Source organism: Diabrotica undecimpunctata, chromosome 1 (assembly GCF_040954645.1).
Source record: "Diabrotica undecimpunctata isolate CICGRU chromosome 1, icDiaUnde3, whole genome shotgun sequence".
In the NCBI taxonomy this organism is placed as follows: domain Eukaryota; kingdom Metazoa; phylum Arthropoda; class Insecta; order Coleoptera; family Chrysomelidae; genus Diabrotica; species Diabrotica undecimpunctata.
The window spans coordinates 35244384-35259706 of NC_092803.1; the positions used below are offsets into that span (position 1 = coordinate 35244384).

General features: G+C 31.9%; 1 protein-coding gene across 3 annotated transcripts in view; it reads left to right on the forward strand.

Annotated features, from left to right (window-relative positions):
• The first annotated feature begins 531 nt into the window (after nucleotides 1-531).
• Nucleotides 532-15323, forward strand: part of LOC140447703 (lipid droplet localized protein-like) — a 39967-nt gene continuing 25175 nt past the window's right edge. Inside the window, exon 1 of one of the 3 annotated variants that reach the window (XM_072540508.1) lies at nucleotides 532-688. The gene's annotated coding sequence lies outside the window, so the exon portion shown is untranslated. The remainder of the gene's footprint in view (nucleotides 689-15323) is intronic. The other 2 variants (XM_072540516.1, XM_072540520.1) reach the window with 2 other exon arrangements.

Here is a 15323-nt window from a genome sequence, read left to right on the forward strand (position 1 = left end):
CTATTATTACACGTCTACGACTTGGACACTGTAGGTATACTCATGCCTATCTCTTCTCAAATAGTGAACCTTCAAAATGCGAAACATGCAATACAGTAGACAGTATAAAGCACTTCTTGATAGACTGTCCTAAATATGTAAATCAAAGACAGTCTTACAATTTGCCAAATAACCCGAAAGCACTCCTCAACAAAAGTTTAGTTCCGAATAATTTATTAGGTTACTTAAAATGTATAAATATGTTACACAAAATTTAACTTAATTAATTGTTACAAATGTTCAATTGTCCACAAATTGTAATTAATTGTTACAATGATTGATTGTTACAAATGTTAAATTTAATATTATTACAAATGTTACAGGAATGTCGCTAATAACCTTTGGGTGGATGCGACTTTGTTTTTTTAAATAAAAAAAAAAATATATATATCTCACAACTTTTGAATTGTAGTCTATGTGAAAGGAGCTTAACGCGTACGATTACATCAATAATGTTAACATGAAATATCTATATATACTATAATAGTGGATTACGTTAGTTAACCTTGACCAAGCAAGCAATTATTAATACTCATTTTGTGTCTGTCTATGCTCTATGCTGTGTTTTGGCGAACCATGACCAATGATTATACTGGTGAAGTGACTAGTGAGTGACAACTCGTTAAAAGTACGACATATAAGTTTCAAAGTAAGTAATGTTTATTTTATCTGACTATTAGAATACTATTAGTTATTCATTGTCAAATTTTCCTATGTGATCCAGTTCCAATGAGAGCTTTAATCAACAATTTTTACAATTGTTTAGCTAGATTTTTGCGATTTTCTCTGAATGTTTTAAATTTTAACATCTTTGTCATTTTACATTTTAATATTTATGGTTTTTAAATGGATTAAAAATAAATAATACATTTTGATTATTAAATCTTATCTTATCAATGAAGACAATGTCCACAGCAGTTTCAAGCTTGCATCATACATGATACCACTAATGTAATTTTTAATTTTTTCGACGGTTATCCGTGATAAGATCACAACCGCAAAATGAGACTAAAATAAATGAAAGTGTTGCACAAAAATCTTACCGGAAATCTAGCGATTTTGTTATCTACTTAAATATTTTCGAAATTATCATATGTAATTATTAATTGTACCATATTTATAATAAGTTCCGGCTTTTCAGCGTCTTATCGCCTTCAGTTACAATACACTATCTCAGCTATTACTCAGTCATTGACAGACTCGATTAGCCTCGCGTATTCTAACTTAAGGCGCAAACACATTTTGGTTTTGGATTTTTTATAGCCGCATATATTTTGGATTTCGTCTTTTTACTCGTAGTAAAAAAACCGTGTCAGACTTGGAGTCTGACACGGTTTTCCTCTGCGACTTTTTGAGGTTCTGGATCGTTTTACCAATAATTTTCCCGAAACATGTCGATTTTATGACATATCGAAAATTTATGGATACTGCTAGTCTTTTTAAACTAATAGCTTAGAAATAAGAAAATCACGAAAATAAAATTGTCTGACGATAAATATGGGTCATTAAACGCGTTTGACGCCTCGAACATATCTGAAAACTACTGTGACGAAATTTATAGATAACCAGCTAAAATACACACAAAGTATATGTACTTACAACGTGGTACAAGTCTCTGACATATTTATTGTTCAGTTAATGTTCTTTTAACAATCAATATTTAACTTTCTCTAACTATTATAAATAAAAATACTTAATAAATGAAACATAATTGAAGTAAATATCAAGTATTGTATTAAAAAGAATAATAAAAGTATACAAAATTTAAAAATAAAGAAAAACTTGCATTCTTTTTTTTTCATAATATAAATAAAATGGACTGTATATGAGGATATAAAGATTATAAATATCAAATATTGCATTAAAAAAAATTAATTATTTAATTTTTGTTTTTTGAACATTTTCAAAATAGAAAAAAAAATACAAAATTAATTAAATTTATAAATTGTAAAGAACAAAAGTTAAAGAGATAGTTAAGAAAGAGAAAAAGAAAAGTTGGGAAAAATTCGGAGAAAAAATGGAAGAAAACAGCAAAGAAAACGTAAAATTATTTTACAGAACACTGAAAAACCTAAGAAGCAACAAAGAAACGAAACTGAAACAGATAATGAACAAGAAAGGAACAATAATAAACGACGATAAGACAATAATGGAAAGATGAAGGGAACATTTTCAGCTGATACTGAATGGAAATCAAGCAAATACAATGGAGAAGGAAAGCCACAACAGGAGAGTATCCATGAGAAACACGGAAAATCCAGAAACTATAGAAAAAGAAGAACTGGAAGAAGCAATAAGAAAGATAAAGATTGGAAAAGCACCAGGAAGCGATGAAGTAGCACCAGAAATGATGAAATATATAGAAATAAAAGCAAAAGAAAAATTGTTATACATATATAACCTAATATGGAAGAGAAAAGTAATACCCAGAGAATGGACAAATGCAGTAATTATACCTATATACAAGAAAGGAAACACAAGAGACTGTAGGAACTATAGAGGTATATCACTACTATGTGTAGCAGCAAAAGTATACGAAACCATAATAGAAAGGAAAATTAGAAAAGAAATAGAACATAAATTAGAGGATGTACAAAGTGGATTCAGGAAAGGACACAACACACAAGACCATATATTCACCATGCAACAAGTAATAGAAAAAGCCTTAAAGAAAAATAAAGAAATACATCTGAGCTTTATAGACATGGAAAAAGCATTCGACTCAGTCAAAAGAAAAGATATATGGGAAAGCCTAAAGAAGAAACAAGTAAGTGAAGAATTGATAGAAGCAACAAAGAGTATATACATGAAAACAACAAATACAGTAAGAATATTAAATATACAGTCAGAACCATTTGAAACAACCCAAGGAGTTAGACAAGGGGAAGTCTCAGCTCAGTACTATTCATAAATGTAATAGATGAGATAGTGAAAGAATGTAAGAAAACATTCAAGAAATACTGCATCGGTTGGAACAAAATGCAAATGATAAATGCTAAGATGTGTATATTTGCAGACGACATAGTATTAATTGCGGAAACTGCAGAAAAACTGAAATACAACATAGAAAAATGGAACCTAGAAGCAAGCAAATACAACTTAAACGTAAACAAAGAGAAGACTCAAATAATGAAAATATCAAGGAAACAAGGGACGGAAGATCAAATAGAAGTAATGATAGACCAACAAAAAATAATACAGACAAATTCATACAAATACTTAGGAACAGTAATCAACAACAAAGGAGACATCGAGGATGATCTTAACAACAGAATGGAAAACACAGGAAAACTATTCAAAGCACTAAATAGAGGATTCCTTAATAACAAAGAAATATGAACAAAGACCAAGATGACAATATACAAAACAATATATAGACCTACAGCGACATATGGAGCAGATAATTGGATGTTAAACAAAAGACATCAGAGCAGAATTCAGGCAGCAGATTTAAAATACCTCAGAAGAACGATAGGAGTAAAAAGAACTGATAGAATCAGAAATGAAGAAATAAGAGAAAGACTCAAAATCAAACCCATACTCGACACAATCAAGAAGAAAAAATTAGCATGGTTCGGCCATCTAATCCGGATGGACAATAATAGACAAGTAAAAAGGGTGTGGAACGCCAAACCAATAAGGAAGAACAGAAGAGGAAGACCCATTAAAGAATGGAACAGTGACATCTCGCAGATACTGCAGAGTAAGGGTAAGACTTGGCAGGAAGCAACACAGATGGCATCCAATAGGAAGGAATGGAGAAAGTTCGTTAAGAGCTAGGACACCTCAGAAGACTGCCAAATATTGTAATTTAATGAATTGTATTGTAAACGGCCCAACAAGGAAAGGTACAAATGGGTTCTACTGATTAAGTAAGTATAAATTCTAAACACGTTCTAATTTTATGACAGTCAATTTTTTTCAAAATTTTTTAAGAACCTTCGGGACGTTTTTTCAGACCCTCACAATTGTGTGCCTTGGTGTCATACAAAACATCCGCACAATTGTGAGTAAATATGTATTATAAAGATAATATTAAAATATTTTACTAAAAATATTGACAGATATTATATTGAACAAATTAATACATAATGCAAACGTATATCAGTGGCGCACCGAGGGGGGGGGTTTGGGGGTTAAAACCCCCCCAGGACCCTATTCCGATACTGTTACTTACACATTTTAAGGAATCAAAATAGGGGTAACATCATAAAAAAAATTTTGGTGACCAACCAAAACCCCCCCCAGAGGCAAATTCTAGGTGCGCTACTGACGTATATTACTTTAAACTACCGCGTATGAAATGCCTTAAAACAATTTTTGTTTTTGCTTAAACATAAGCAAACATTACATTTACTACAACGTATGCGTGAACGCTTTGGCAAGCTTCCAACCGACAATAGAGTGTGTTTTGTAAATCATTATGCAGAGGCCAATATTCATAACTATCGTAACTTTGATCTTGTTTAGGTAAGTTTACCGGAAATCGTTTCATTTTCTTTTGAAGATTTCCAAAACTGTCTTCATTTTCTTTGTCTTTCATCATGTTTCATGTGAGAACTATTAGTCCTACAGTTCCTAATATACTTTATCCAAATAAGTGTAGGATAACTATTAATGTGCACTTACGAGTTTTGAAATATGTTCTCTATGTACAACTCCATTATTTGATCGCATGTGTCGACCCCGCCTATATTCTGATTGTATGTTTTAACAATATTAGAGCATGATACCGTTTCTCAGATTTACACCATCTTTTTATTGTGCATTAGATAACATCAGGATAACTTAATTGTCTTTCCACTTAACAAGACTTATTTGACTATCACATCTAATAAACTGTTCAGATTCGCCTCTAGGTGGCATTTTGTCATTTTTGTCATTTTTTAAGACTACAGGTGCTTATAATCTGTTCTTCAAGACTACCCATTCCATACACTCAAGTTTTATTTAATTTATCCATTAATGTTACTGCATTGAAATATATGCCAAAAAGTATATAATTTCCTTTCGGTAAAGTTTATTCGAAATGTAATATGGTTTCCTAGGCCGCAATTCTTAAATTTTGCGAACGCAGATTTATTGCCATATATATTTCGTTGTCAGTCACTATACCTGTAAAAGTAATCATTACTAAATTTCTCAAACCCACAGGCCTATTATAAGTATGTTTTTGATGAACTGCTTCAGTTATGATCTGCCCAAAAATGAATAATTTCGTTTTTTATTTTTTCATCAATTAACTAATTTTCCTGTGCCTTTCAATTTTTCTACATCTTTTAATATAATATATATTATCATGACGAGAGTTAAACTGCAAAACCTCGTAAGTCAGTTTAATGTAATTTTACAGGAGAGACGAAAAATATTTTGGCATCTGTATTTAACATTTAGTTTTTTAATTTTTTGTGTGCAGGTTTCATTTTTGGTAACTATTACATTACTATTGAGTAAAATTCAGTAATATTGTTATTTTTTGTCAAAAAGCCACTTACGAGGTTTTGCAACTTAAAATCTTAAACTGTCATTAAACTTACGAGGTTTTGACTCATAAAAAAACATTCTTCCTAGGTTTTGTAACTGAAAATCTGACTAACGATGTTGTAAAAAAGCAATAAATTAAATTATTTTTAATTAAATTATTATATTACATTTACAGATTCTTAAAAACAAGTAGTGATAATCATTCTTCATACTTAAAAAGTAAAAAAATCAAAACCAAAATTTGCATAGTTTGTAATACTTGCTGCGATTCACTATTAAATTAAATTTTGCTTATGAGAACGAGTAAAAAATAGAAAAAAATCAAAGTGAATATTGTGATAGTTTATAATTGGCTAATATCCACTATTTACTTGTGAGAAAGAGACTCATAAAAATGTCGAAAGTCTTAAGAAATAAAGTATTTAAGATCCTGCAAAGCATTAAATTTAGAAAGTGTTATTTTTGGCGGAGTAAGTCATGATAATGGCGGAGCATTGTTTGCTTTTTCTTTGTTTGTTCGTTGTGGTAACAGTTTCCAGTCATCTTCATAATACAATTTGTATTCTATAAGACCATTCGGACGATATGCTAGACACCTTAAATTTGTGACGGTAGGATCACCTTTTTTCTTATCTGGATGAATTGAGGGGTATGTTCCAATCTGGGAATAATCTTTAAAGAAATGATGATCTAGGTAATGAACATCATAAGGATGATGTAATTTTTTATTTATAAAAATTTGCACATAACACGCAGGTACATAAATGTCGCTATTTTTCAGCTGACGCTTGATGCAAGCATGCATCGACTCGTACTCCATTTTAGTGTGCCCTTTTTCCAAATAGTTTTGGCAAATTTGAATGTTTTTTGCTGCTGCAAAATTGGATAAAGCACTACTCAAAGTTAAATTCCTGTTTTGGTAATTGCAGCCATCAGAAAAAAAAAACTTCTTTGGTTTGTTGTGTTACATTCTTCTCAATCTAATGAATGATAATTGATGTGAAGTTAGAAGCTTTTATATTGCCAGCTCCCTCATGCCAGATGTAACAGTCACCCTTATTTGATACAAGATTAAAAAAGCACAAGTTGTGGACATTAAGTTTCTTTTTATAGAACGAAGCTGATACCTGCAATTTTGGTACACAGGTACACTGTGCAGATGTCACACTGGTCCTTCCTAAAAAATATTGATATATTGCAGTCAAAAAAATAACAATTTACATATATAGTTTATAAAATACAATTTAGATGTTTTTTTACGGCAATAATAGCTTTAAGTTTAGGCAATTTTTGGAAAAAGTTAATTAGGAACTTTTTATTTTTTATTGGCTCGGATTTACAATTAGTATTTAATGTCTCAATCTTTTAAGTTTGGGTTACTTTTACCCAACTTGCTACACTCCACTATCCTACACAAACTGTCTCTAAAAACATTTTTTACATACCCGAAGTCGTATGTTATTCTTTTTTAAATGAAAACATAGGGTGCCTTTTCACTGTTTCTCAATGGCTTCTAAAATCAAATTTACTTTTAATAAACCTATTACAATGTTTAAAACTATTGTTAGTTACCTGTTTTGCGGAGATTAATTAATGCTGTATCAACAAGGCCTTTTACAAAAATTTTTTTCTCGTCCCAACTTTACTGCCAAAAATTATTGAATAACTGTAGTCTGCAAAAGAATTTTCATGATTTTAAAGACAATTTGCGTTCACAAGCTGGACCCATCGATTACATTATCATTAACAGAAGGTTTAGAAACAGTATTACATCTAAAAAAACATTACCAAGTGCAGACGCAGCAACTTATCATAATCTGCTCTGTGCTGGATTCAAACTAAAATTAAAAATAATAAACCCCTAGAGCTCAGAAAAAACATAATAATCGACTTCTAAGAAATGCCAAAATAGCAGATAAGTTCGGAAATAAGATAAACCATGACTTTAAAATCCAGCTAGAAAGATCTGAACAAGAAAATATCGGACAAAATATAGATATAATGAATTCCGCCATGGTTACCATAGCAGACGAAATTTTGAAATTAGAAAAACAGCCAGTAAAGATAAAGGATTGGATGACCGATAACATACCAGACCTTATTCAGCAAAGAAGAAATTGTAAAAATAAAGATGAGACTCCATATAGAGAAATATATCGACAAATAAGATATGAGGGTAAGCGAGCAAAAGAGGCCTGGATGGAACAGAGATGTCGTGAAATGGAAGAACTACAAAGAAAACATGACGAGTTTAATGTACACAAAAAACTTAAAGAAATTACCTACACTCAGAGAAAAAGAACTCCTCACTTTATAAGAAACTCCAAAGGTAAAATTATTCTCAACTTAAACGAAAAAAAGGAAGAATGGACCAACTACATAGAAGAGCTCTTCCTGGATACGAGGCCACCACTTAACACCACAAAGTATACGAATCCTTATCCTAGTATTTTAAAAGCAGAAGTAGAGAAAGCCATCAAACAAAGCAAAAATGGGAAATCTCCAGGTCCTGACCAAATACCATCAGACTGGCTCAAACTTCTAGACGACGACAATGTCTCAGAACTAACAAACATTTATAACCACATATACGAAACTGGAACACTGCCACGAATAAGGTTGGAGTCTACATTTATCCCACTTCTAAAAAAACCTAATACATCATCATATAAAGACTTTAGACTAATTAGTCTCATGAGTCACTCTCTCAAGCTACTTCTTAGGATAATTCTTAATAGAATCAAGCAGAAATGTGAAGACACAATGGGAAATAAACAATTCGATTTCAGAGAAGGATTGGGAACAAAGGAAGCTTTGTTCTCAATGCTAACACTACTTCAACGATCATGGGAAGTACAGAAACCAATTTACGCCTGTTTTACAGATTTTGAGAAGGCGTTTGATATGGCTTAACATGGTAGGCTGTTCGAATATATAGAAATGATTGGAATATATGAGAAAATCTGAGACTTTTACAACATCTATATTGGATTCAAGAAGCTTCTATTCTGGTAGACGGCAAAGAAACAGACAAAATTTGTATTCAAAGAGGTGTTAGACAGGGTTGTGTGTTGTCCCCAACTTTGTTTAACGTTTATTCAGAAATAATTTTTAACGAAGCCTTGGAAGGCAATGTGGAGTTGGAATCGTGGAAGAAACTATTAACAACATCAGATATGCAGATGACACCGCGATCATGGCTGAAAATAGTGATTAGTAAACAAGACCTCGGCGCTATACAACTAATTGTCAATAATGAATCGATAACAAAAGTTAACCATTTTAAATATCTAGGATATTGGATAAACGAGACATTAAATCCGGATGAAGAAATTAAAATTCTTATAGAAATTGCAAGGGGAGCATTTATGAAACTTAGATCTATTATGAACAATTCTCAGCTGAAATTACAGCTGAGAATTAAGTTTCTAAAATGTTATATGTATCCTATATTACTGTATGGATGTGAAACCTGGATTATGAAGGTTAACATGTTGAACAAATTAGAAGCCTTTGAGATGTGGTTATATCGTGGAATGCTCAGAATATCATGGGTTTGACACATTTCAAACAGAGAAGTCTTGAACAGAGTTGATCAAGGTGACGGCGACTTAATAAAGACAATAAAAAAGAGAAAACTCGAATACCTGGGGCATATAATGAGAGGAAGCAAATATAGGATAATGCAGTTGATACTCAACGAAAAGATCGACGGAAAAAGTGAAATTGGTAGGAAGAAATACTCATGGCTACGAAACTTTCGTCAATGGACTATATATATATATATATATATATATATATATTGAAGAAGGAATAAAAGAATTCCGAAAGCTCGACCAAAAGTCAAAAGAGTGTTTCTATAACATCCCGGCCAAACCTACTGACTGCAGCCCTAATAAACTGTGTTGTTTGTTTATATCGACAGTCAATAATATCCAGTATTTCTTATATATATATATATATATATATATATATATATATATATATATATATATATATATATATATATAACTAGTTACATAAGATATTTTTGTATCTTTAAGAGATTCTGTAACTAAAAGGCTATTACAGGTTTCGAAAACACGATTAACGATTTAACGGTGTCAAACTCCATGGTACAAGGCAAAAAAAAATGATAAATGCAAGGCTACGATGTTGTACATTTCAATCCAATAATCGATGCAAAATATATTTAAGCACTTATTAAAATGTTTTAGTCAAACTTTGATCAGTATGTGGGTTTCATAATATGTAATAATTCTTCTTTTAATCTATTATGAAGGTTGTATATTAAATTTACCCACGTCAAGTATAAATTTCTGCCAGACATCAGAATTTAATAAGAGATCGGCTATATTTAAGTAGATAATAATTATTGTGGTTTACTATTTTTCTTGGGAATAAGCCACAATTTTACTTTGTTTAACTACTACTAAAATAAGTTCGTTTGACGTTTCGATTTCTACTTCGAAAATTATTTTCAAAACACAAAATATGAATTAAACAAATCTTGTTTTTGTTACTTAGTAAAAAATTCTTCTAGCAATTAAATTGTATCTGATTCTTTCATATTGACAATTCAGACATATATTGTAGATTTTAAAGTAGATGACTTTGAAATAATATTGTCTATATTTTTGAGTTGTGTTCCTGGGAAGACTTTATTGGAAGATAGTTCATTCGATTACATGAAATCTACTTTAAACTTAGTTAAGATTACCTTTCAGAATTTTAACCATAGCATGTGAATTGTCTCTAAAAATAAACCACATGCAATGATGACAGTAAAATTCTTCTGTTAGTAATCTAAAGTATATAATGAGGAAAAAACCCTCATGATTCTATCCCGACATGGTAAGTATTTGGTCCTACATTTAGTTTACTTTCAATATTAACACTAAATTCTGATTTTATATGTACTTACGTTATTTTTAAACATAAATGATGTATCTTCGATATTTTATTGATTTACTAATAGTGGTATTGTCTCTCTATCGATTTCCTCTTTTAATATGGTAATCCAGATCCTACTGGATGGAATTCTGCTGAGCAATTGCATCCAGTAGTCTTTCCATTGAATTCAATGTTCATTTTCGAATGCGTATTTACATATTTGAGATCTATCATATTATTTATTTCTAATATAAGATTGATGTTCACTTATTCTAACATTTAATGGTCATGATGGTCCACTTAAATAAACATGTTCGCATTCATAAGATATTTTATAAATACATTTTTTGTTCTTTCTTCATCATTGTTAGGTTTAATTTTAGATAAAATAGATGTAATAGAATATCAAATAAACTCATTTTAAAGTAAAATTGTGGCTTATTCCCAATAAAAATGATAAATTGCATTAAGATGGCACAAGAAAATAGCTTCAGAACACTGATAATAATTTTGTGTTTAAGATAATTATTGCATGGGAAATAATTATAGTCCAGCTTTAGAGAAAATATTGTACATTAATTAGTGAATTTTTGAAAGGAGCACAGAGTAATAAAAGACAATGCCTGGAGTAGCCTCCAATTTGTAACTCCAAACTGTTGGTTACAATATTTTTATGGCTTTTATAAGGTTCAAAAAACGGTATTTTTTTGATTGATTTTATTTTTATTGTATCAAATCAATATCTTAAGGTAAAATGAGCAGAATATTGAATTAAAGTACATAAAAAAGCTTCACATTGAGCTACGCTACATTAAAGACTCAATAGTTTATGCAAAATTAATAATTGAATTCCAAAAATGTGAGTTTCTCACTATTTTAATTTTTGAAATAGCTTTTGTAAAAATTCTTTTTTTATACAGAAAGCATTATATTATAGCACCTTTTATTACAAATCCAGTGACACTTCCTAATCCAATTGGTCAATTTCTTTTCGAGATACGTTAAATTCTTTATAAAAATTCTTAAATATTTGTATAAATTTTACACTGCCTGAACTTTTTTTTATCTAATTTTACTCTAATTCTCTTGTTCGTCAATTATTTTTTTTGTGGGAATAAAAATAATTGCTTAAGGGCCGATTGTTCGAACGCTAATCAAAACTTGATTGTAATCAAATATTTAATTACAATCAAATACGTCACAGCAGCTGTCAAAATTATTAAAAATTGCTTATTATTATTATTGATTTGTAAATAAAAACATGAAATTAATATGGGAAAGAGTTTAATTATGGTTTATTTTAAAATAAAAAGCAAATAATAAAATTGAATAAAATAAATCCGTTAAAATAACCTCAAAATGTGACGTATTTAATTTTAATTAAATATTTGATTACAATCAAGTTTTGATTAGCGTTCGAACAATCGACCCTAAAAAGATTTTTAACCTCTTATTTATTTCTGTGAAACAGGGGCGACTTTTGCGTTGTAATCTAAATAAGCTACACAGCGCTCCCTATACTCTACACACATTTTTAACTTATTGTTTCTTACAGTCCATCTAATTTACTTACCGCTGCACGTCATTATCATTGACACAGATGGAAGTTGACATAGTTGCCAAAGTATAAAAAAATCTTGAATCCATTTTAAATCAATTTCGGTTTACGGTAATAATGTAGTTTTGCATTCTGGGTTTAAATTTTTCAGAAATATTTATTAGTTTTCTCAGGATTCGAAAAAAATTAATGCATTTAAAAAATGTTCATCCGAAATTTTGCGCCTACGGTGCCTACGCTCTCAACTTACGATATCTAACGAAAAGTATACTTACTTCGTTCATACATACTGTAAATTGTGTTACGAATTTCAATTGTACTTATTAAATTAGTATTGGTAACTTTCTAAGGCCTGGTACGTTTTTTGGGCGGTGATAGAAGTGTATTAGTTCTTACGGCCCGAGAAATAGAACTCACAGTTGAAATATGTAAATTTAAAGCTGCAGCTACACGCTAAAACAAGAATGTATATTTTAAGCATCTACAATAATATACAAAACATACATTTACATACTTCTACACTGCTGTTACTAACTCTAACAGCAGTTAAGGGTAGAATGGGGCCGTTATTATCACGTTCCTGTTCAAAATAATGAATCAAAGAAGCTACCACATCTTTACAACGACTATTTAAATTCTTACGTGACATTTTGAAATAAAACACACTAATTTTTTTCTAAAAAGAACATATTTTAATAAATAGGTAAAAATATAAAACAAGAGGTATTCACTTTAAAATTCAAATTAATAAAGTACAAAAAGTGTCAACACCGCAACAACTGTCAAATAAGTGTTACCAATTTTCGATTACAGTTACAGTGTGTTCCGAACACATGTTCTTCATAAAAAGAGTTTATAATGCATTTATGCAAATTAACTGAAACATATTATTATGTATTTCTTTAAGTTAACATTAATAGAAATCTTTAAATATTATTTCTGCGCGTATATAATAAAATATGTCTAGTGGCTGTAATGCCAGTGTACTCGGCAAAGTGATTCTAAAAAAAACACACCTACCGCCTAAATATTTCGTGTTGGTATCATGTGACCTCACGGGCTATGCCGCGGATGACTTTTAACGGTAAGTAAATTAGATGAAGTATATATCTGAAGTTGTCATATCGGGGGAATATGAAAGGTTCTCAAACACTTTCCGGTCCTCGGATGCTCTGTTGAGGGCTTCGAATAATGGTATCGAGAGCTCCCCTACCCAAGTCCATTTACTGGGTATGGACTTGTACATGAAGCAGCGCCCCAAGAGAACTAAGCTCTCGGAGAGCGCGTGAGGGACTGACTTGGCTGACCTCAGTAAATGTTCTTTCTCTAGGGATAGGTTAAGGAGCTTTATTATGTGTGGATGAGATAAACATTTTTTGTGCCCGTTTAGTGTCGGTAGACCCTCTTCAGGCTTGAGTTGAATGTTTCTAGTTGGAGTACAAATAGCAATCAGACCCAAAAACCACTGGTGTGTGTAGCTTTCTTCTTCTTCTTTCTTCTCCTGGGGGTTGTGTGGAGTCACTATCGAGCCAGGGAGTCAGGGGCGAAAGTTTGACTGGATTAGGTGTTCTTTCCAGTTTGAATGTGTTTGTGTTTGTTTGTTGTGAACAAAACAACTCGACTTACCGCATATGTTAAACTTTTAATTACCCAACGTCTAGGGTGTCTTCGCTTTTTTCTTGTAATTTCGTAGTATGCTATAGCGAGGTAACATAAAACTTCACTTTCAGTTGAACACGACATGTTAGCTGTGGACGGTTGACAATGACTGTTTTGCTCGCTAGTCGATCAGCACCAACGAGCCGCGAGTAAAACCGTCGTTCTTAAAACCGCGGTGTTATGGCTCGCTCGTCGATCACCCACTTAAGAGTCCCAATCGACAGTCTCCGAAACCATGTTCTCTAGTAACCATTGTTCCTGCAGCCGCTTTTGCGTTTGCAATCGACTTCAGAACTAGTGTATTGCACTGTAATTCTGTTATCGATTGTCCTCGCTAACGGCCAGGCCTCGTCGGAGATCGATAGACGGTTTAGGCGGCTGTCGATTAGGGTGAGAAAATAGTTGCGGCTATTTTCTCAGGGACGGACAGGTATCGTTGAGTAGTCAGATTGGGAAACCGCAAAAACCAATCTCCCCCTGTCCGGGGTAGGGAAAATGATTGGATAGGGTTAGGTACGGAAGTTCGTCAATGCAGGCCTGCATTAAAATAGACGGTGGATGAAGATGTTTGTTTTTGGGCTTCCGGGTGGATACGTGAACGCGGAAAGAACAGGAACTTTTTAGGGTATTTTGCGTGATAGATAAGGGGCTGTTGATAGTTTTGAGAGTAAAGTTCCTGTTGAGAGTTTTTATTCTCTCGATATTGGGGGTGGTGTTTGCTGTTTGATGGATTTCACGGGAGGGGAAGTTCCAACGTTTTCTGCACGTTCTACGCAAAATTTTGCGCTCCGCAGCAGACAGCCTTCTCATTGATAACCCTTAAGAAGGCAATATAAGCTTGACTTATACTCAATAACGGGTCGAATGAATATTTTGTAAGTATGTGTGAGAGTTTTGTTGTTTGTTTTACCAAACGTCCCTCATAGTGGTACTAGGAGTCGGGCTCGGTTCCTGACCCTATCTAAAGTTGCCTTTAGATCAGGTTCCCAGTTAAGTGTTTTAGTAATTATTATGGCTGACCTGAAAATCGCCAATATTTATATGTGCTCTTCGAGCGATAAATAGAGATTTCCAGATCAATAGCCAATAGGAAAATTCGAGACGGGGCGATGCGCATCGGAGTGCGTACTAGTCCACAGACTTTGGCACTCGATGACAAAGTAAAGAAAAATATTAAAAAAAAGTTTTCTACGACCAATAGAAGTGGAGTTAACTTATTTTTTTTAATCACGGCTGCTGTATTGATACCAATTAAGAATTAAAATGGATGTTGTTCAATAGTTAGAGGCCTATATTTTATGAGGAAATAATTTTTTATTTTAGAAAAAAAATCGCTGTTTACAATCAAAAACATGAGTAACGTTGACTGTTTTTTTCGAGTAACCGAATCGGCTCGGGTTTGGCTGGTTCTCCTGTCAGCTCGGCGCACTAGTCCAAGTTGTAGAGACAAAAACTAAATGATTTTGAGCATTAATTATTGAATTGAAATAGAAATATTCTACTGTAGATTTTGGAAAAAGAACAAAATCAATAAAAAGTGCATGTTGAAGATGATTCACATACTTACAAAAAGATCAAAATTCTATCAATAACAAGACTGACATCAAAGATCTTTCCAATATGTATCATAATTTAATAAATTGAGTTGTTTTTTAAATACTCAATGTCAGATATTTAAAAAATAACCCTG